Below are 6,000 nucleotides of genomic sequence, written 5' to 3'. Positions count from 1 at the left end.
TTTGGATAATTTTGAACGCATTGAATAAACGCAAATGAACTTGCAATAGAAAACGTTGTTTTCGTGGTGAATCTGGCGCCCAGTCTGGAGGGTAGTGTACCTAATCTCAACATTCGTTACTGTCGGGTTCTTTCACGCCTTGGGTCCCCTCTGTCACCTCGCGTGCACAGATTGCAAGAAAGGGGGGTAATTTCCCTCCGGATTACTAGGGGCAGGGTACGCCCGGACACCCCTCCAGGGCTGGTGGTTCTCTGCCATGGGGACCAGATAGGCTATGCCTGGGCAACACCTCCCTAGGCCACCCGGGGCTTCCTTCCTCCAGGCCAACTGCATGTCAAATTGCCCAGGACGGACTCCATTACTCCTGGGCAGTCGTCCCCCGGGCGTCCGGGACTCCATCCAGGCTGACGGCATGGAAAAGTGCCCAGGACAGGCTCCATGCGTCCCGGGCATTCATCCCCCGGGCGTCCGGGGCTCCATCTAGGCTGAGGGTATGGAAGAGTGCCCAGGTCCGGCTCCATGGTTTTCACGGTGGTCCTCCCCTGGGTGTCTGGGGGCTCCAGGCCGAATGCATGGAAAAGTGCCCAGGACGGGCTCCATGCGTCCCGGGCATACGTCCCCTGGGCGTCCGGGGCTCCATCTAGGCTGACGGTATGGCAGAGTGCCCAGGTCGGGCTCCATGGTTTTCACGGTGGTCCTCCCCTGGGTGTCTGGGGGCTCCAGGCCGAAGGCACGGAAAAGTGCCCAGGACGGGCTCCATGCATCCAGGGCATTTGCCCCCCGGGCGTCCGGGGCTCCATCCAGGCTGACGGCATGGCAGAGTGCCCGGGTCGGGCTCCATGGGTCCCGGGCAGCCCTCCCCCGGGCGTCCGGGGCTCCCACCTCCAGGCCGACGACATGTCAAAGTGCCCAGGACGGGCTCCATGAGTCCGGGACAGTCCTCCCCCGGGCGTCCGGGACACCCATCTCCATGAGGCCAACGGCATTGGCAAAGTACCCAGGATGGGCTCCATGGGTCCCGGGCAGACCTCCCCCGGGCGTCCGGGGCACCCATCTCCATGAGGCCAACGGCATTGGCAAAGTACCCAGGATGGGCTCCATGGGTCCCGGGCAGACCTCCCCCGGGTGTCCGGGGCATCCATCTCCATGAGGCCAACGGCATTGGCAAAGTACCCGGGAAGGGCTCCATGGGTCCCGGGTAGACCTCCCCCGGGCGTCCGGGGCACCCATCTCCATGAGGCCAACGCCATTGGCAAAGTACCCAGGATGGGCTCCATGGGTCCCGGGCAGACCTCCCCCGGGCGTCCGGGGCACCCATCTCCATGAGGCCAACGCCATTGGCAAAGTACCCAGGAAGGGCTCCATGGGTCCCGGGTAGACCTCCCCCGGGCGTCCGGGGCACCCATCTCCATGAGGCCAACGGCATTGCCAAAGTACCCAGGACGGGCTCCATGGGTCCCGGGCAGACCTCCCCCCCGGGCGTCCGGGGCTCCCACCTCCAGGCCGACGGAATGTCAAAGTACCCAGGACGGGCTCCATGGGTCCCGGGCAGCTTCCCCCGGGCGTCCGGGGCACCCACCTCCAGGCCAGCGGCATGTCAAAGTACCCAGGACGGGCTCCACGGGTCCCGGGCATTCCTCCCCCAGGTCGTCCGGGCCCTAGAGCTCCGGTGGTCCAACCTGCGCCTGAGGCCCAGCCGGGGTCCAAGAGCCCTGCCTTGCGTGGGCAGGCAGTCAGGAACCCTACCGCGAAGGCTTGGGATGGATGGGGAGCTGGGAGTCCTTTCGATCCCGGCCATCTGGTCGCCCGCGATGCTTTCCAATGGGGCGACCAGATGGCCGGGCTTCCCTGGAAGTCCCGATGAGGTGCCATTCGCCTCCCGGATCCCAGCTAGGGCTCCATGAGGTCGGGTTCTTTTACGCCTTGGGTCCCCTCTGTCACCTCGCGTGCACGGATTGCAAGAAAGGGGGGTAATTTCCCTCCGGATTACTAGGGACAGGGTACGCCCGGACACCCCTCCAGGGCTGGTGGTTCTCTGCCCGGGGGACCAGATGAGATATGCCTGGGCAACACCTCCCCCGGGCGTCTGGGGGCTCCATTCTCCGGGCCAACGGCATGGCTCAATGCCCAGGACGGGCTCCACGTGTCCCGGACAGACCTCCCCTGGGCGTCCGGGGCACACATCTCCAGGAGGCCAACGGGATGGCAAAGTACCTGGGAAGGGCTCCACGGGTCCCGGGCAGCCTTCCCCCGGGCGTCCGGGGCTCCCACCTCCAGGCCGACGGCATGTCACACTGCCCAGGATGGGCTCCATGGGCCCCGGACAGACCTCCCCCGGGCGTCCGGGGGCACCCCCATCTCCAGGAGGCCAACGGGATGGCAAAGTACCCGGGAAGGGCTCCACGGGTCCCGGGCAGCCTTCCCCCGGGCGCCTGGGGCTCCCACCTCCAGGCCGACGGCATGTCACACTGACCAGGACGGGCTCCATGGGCCCCGGACAGACTTCCCTTGGGCGTCCGGGGCACCCATCTCCAGGAGGCCAACGGGATGGCAGAGTAACCGGGAAGGGCTCCATGGGTCCCGGGCAGCCCTCCCCCAGGCGTCCGGGGCTCCCACCTCCAGGACGACGGCATGTCAAATTGCCCAGGACGGGCTCCATGGCTCTTGGGCAGTCTTCCCCCGGGCGTCTGGGGCTCCATCCAGGCCGACGGCATGGCAGAGTGCCCGGGACGGGCTCCATGCGTCCCAGGCCTTCGTCCCCCGGGCGTCCGGGGCTCCAGCCAGGCTGACGGCATTGCAGAGTGCCCGGGTCGGGCTCCATGGCTCTTGGGCAGTCGTCCCCCGGGCGTCCGGGGCTCCATCCGGGCCGATGGCATGGAAAAGTGCCCAGGACGGGCTCCATGCAACCCAGGCATTCTTCCCCCGGGCGTCCGGGGCTCCATCCAGGCCGACGGCATGGCAGAGTGCCCGGGACGGGCTCCACGGGTCCCGGGCGTCCGGGGCTCCCTTTCCCCGGGCCAACGGCTTGTCAGAGTGCCCAGGACGGTCTCCACGGGCCCGGGCGTCTGGGGCTCCCTTCCCCGGGCCAACGGCTTGTCAGAGTGCCCAGGACTGGTTCCACGGGCCCCGGGCGTCCGGGGCTCCCTTCCCCGGGCCAGCGGCATGTCAGAGTGCCCAGGACGAGTTCCACGGGTCCCGGGCAGTCCTCCCCCGGACGTCCGGGGCTCCCTTCCTCGGGCCAACGGCATACCGGAGTGCCCAGGACGGGCTCCATGGGTCCCGGTCGTCCGGGGCTCCCTTCCCCGGGCCAACAGCTTGTCAGAGTGCCCAGGACGGGCTCCACGGGTCCCGGGCAGTCCTCCCCCGGGCGTCCGGGGATCCCTCCCCCCGGCCAACGGCAGGCCAGAGTGCCCAGGACGGGCTCCACGGGTTCCGGGCAGCCCGCCCCCGGGCGTTCGGGGCACCCATCTCCAGGAGGCCAACGGCGTTGCAAAGTACCCAGGAAGGGCTCCACGGGTACCGGGCAGTCCTCCCCCGGGCGTCCGGGGGCTCCCTTCTCCAGGCCAACTGCATGGGTCAATACCGCAGGACGGGCTCCATGTGTCCCGGACAGACCTCCACCGGGCGTCCGGGGTACCCATCTCCAGGCCAACGGCATGGCTCAATGCCCAGGACGGGCTCCATGGCTCCGGGGAGGTGTCCCATGCGCCTCCGGGCTTGGGAGCCCCGGCTGGGTCCAGGGGCCCGGCCGGGCCCCGGGTCGGGTGCTCCGGCCCTGGTCCCTGTCTCCCAGCCTACCGCACTGCCAAGGGCCTAGGAAGGGGTTCCGTTGTGCCCGGGGAGCCTCCCCTTGCTTGTCTGGGTTCAGGAGCTCTGTCCAGGGCCCCTAGGGGCCCGGGGGAGGGTGGCCTCCCCACCCCGGGCTCTGTCCTTGGTCCTGCTGCGTGGCAGGGTGCCCGGGACGGGGTCCGGAGGGACCGGGGAGGCGTCCCATGCACCTCTGGGCTTGGGAGCCCCGGCTGCGTCCAGGGGCCCGGCCGGGCCCCGGGTGGGGTGCTCCGGCCCCGGGCCCTGTCCCCCGGCCTGCCGCACTGCCAAAGTCCCGGGACGGGGTTCCGTGGTGCCCGGGGAGCCTCCCCGTGCTTGGCTGGGTTCAGGAGCCCCACCCGGGGCCCCTGAGGGCCATGGGGAGGGTGGCCTCCCCACCCCGGGCTCCGTCCTGGGTCCTGCCGCGGGGCAGGGTGCCGGGGACGGGGTCCGGCGGGCCCGGGGAGGCTTCCCCTGCGCCTCCGGGCCTGGGAGCCTCGGGCTGGGTCCAGGGGCCCGGTCGGGGCCCCGGGTCGGGCGCTCCGGCCCTGGGCCCGGTCCCCCGGGCTGCCGCTCCACCCAGGGCCCAGGACAGGTGTCCGTCGGTCCCTTGCAGGCCTCCACTGCTTGTCAAGGTGTAAGCGGGCCCCGGGTCGGAGGGCCCGCCGGCCCCTGGCAGCCTCCATGGCTGTGGCCCGGCTGTGGCCCCGGGCCTCCGGCCCGCCATGCCCCGGGCGCCCGCTCCCTCCTTCGTCAGGGCACGGGGCGACTAGATGGCGTCCCTTTCGTGCCCGGCCATCTGGTCGCCCGTATCCCCTCGGCCATCTGGTCGCCCCTCTCCCCTCGGCCATCTGGTCGCCCCTCTCCCCTCGCCCATCTGGTCGCCCGGATCGCCTCGGCCATCTGGTCGCCCGCAATGCTTTCCAATGGGGGCGACCAGATGGCCGAACTTCCCTCAAGCAGCGTTTGATCCAAGGAGATAAACAGTCCAAAATGAGACACAAGAAAAATTCATCTTTTTTCAAAGAATTAAACTTGGCCTGTACAGGGATCGAACCTGTGACCTTGGCGTTATTAGCACCTCGCTCTAACCAACTGAGCTAACAGGCCAATTTGCACATCTTCTGGAGGACCAGCACAGGAAGCAGTGCTAATGATAGTTCAACCGGGAGATTTGGAAAGCTTAATTTCAGCTGTTTAATATGAATTAACTTTCATATTATCAACATGAAGAAACTAATATAACTTCAAAAAAATTGCAATACAAAAGAGATTTCCATACTTAGTGTTAGAATTTTGAACCAGTAACGTTTTTTCCACGTGGTTTAGCAATAAATAAAAATTCATCACCTATATTCAATTGATTCATCTAATCATTCTATCAGCTTCTGCGCAAAGGAAATATAGAGGTAAACATGACACAGAAGAAAATACATCTATTTTCAACATTAAAGGAGCATCAAGTATTGGCTTGGAGACTGATTGAAAGTATGTCCTTGTCGTTTTTAACTTCATGCTCTAACAGACTAAACTAATAGAGTCACTAAATATATAGCATACTATTGAAGATGAAGCAGATGATGAAGTCCTACTGATTGTTAATCCGGGATAGTTGGAAAGCTTATATTCAGCTGTTTACATTCATAGTATCTTTATATATTATCAACAAGACTAAACAAAAATGATCTCAATAAATTGCTATAAATAAGAGATTTAGTTACTTGGCGTTAGAACTTAGAATCATTAATAGATATTCCAGGCGCTTTAAGAATAGTAATTAATTCTATAATTATATCAAATGTATTCATCCAGTCCTTCAAGCAGCGTTTGATTCAAGGAGATAAACAGTCCAAAATGAGACACAAGAAAAATTTATCTTTTTTCAAAGAATTAAACTTGGCCTGTACAGGGATCGAACCTGTGACCTTGGCGTTATTAGCACCACGCTCTAACCAACTGAGCTAACAGGCCAATTTGCACATCTTCTGGAGGACCAGCACAGGAAGCAGTGCTAATGATAGTTCAACCGGGAGATTTGGAAAGCTTAATTTCAGCTGTTTAATATGAATTAACTTTCATATTATCAACATGAAGAAACTAATATGACTTCAAAAAAATTGCAATACAAAAGAGATTTCCATACTTAGTGTTAGAATTTTGAACCAGTAACGTTTTTTCCACGTGGTTTAGCAA

The 6,000-nt window shown here is 62.6% G+C and overlaps 1 non-coding gene across 1 annotated transcript; it reads right to left on the bottom strand.

Moving 5' to 3' along the window:
• Positions 1–5,704: 5,704 nt before the first annotated feature.
• TRNAI-AAU (transfer RNA isoleucine (anticodon AAU)) lies at positions 5,705–5,778 on the bottom strand. The gene has a single exon. It is a non-coding gene; the product is annotated as a tRNA-Ile (tRNA).
• Between the last annotated feature and the right edge of the window lie 222 nt (positions 5,779–6,000).

This window comes from Lissotriton helveticus, chromosome 4_1 (assembly GCF_964261635.1).
Source record: "Lissotriton helveticus chromosome 4_1, aLisHel1.1, whole genome shotgun sequence".
In the NCBI taxonomy this organism is placed as follows: Eukaryota; Metazoa; Chordata; class Amphibia; order Caudata; family Salamandridae; genus Lissotriton; species Lissotriton helveticus.
The sequence above is the reverse complement of the archived record's forward strand: the minus strand, read 5'-3'. Positions and strand labels throughout refer to the sequence as shown.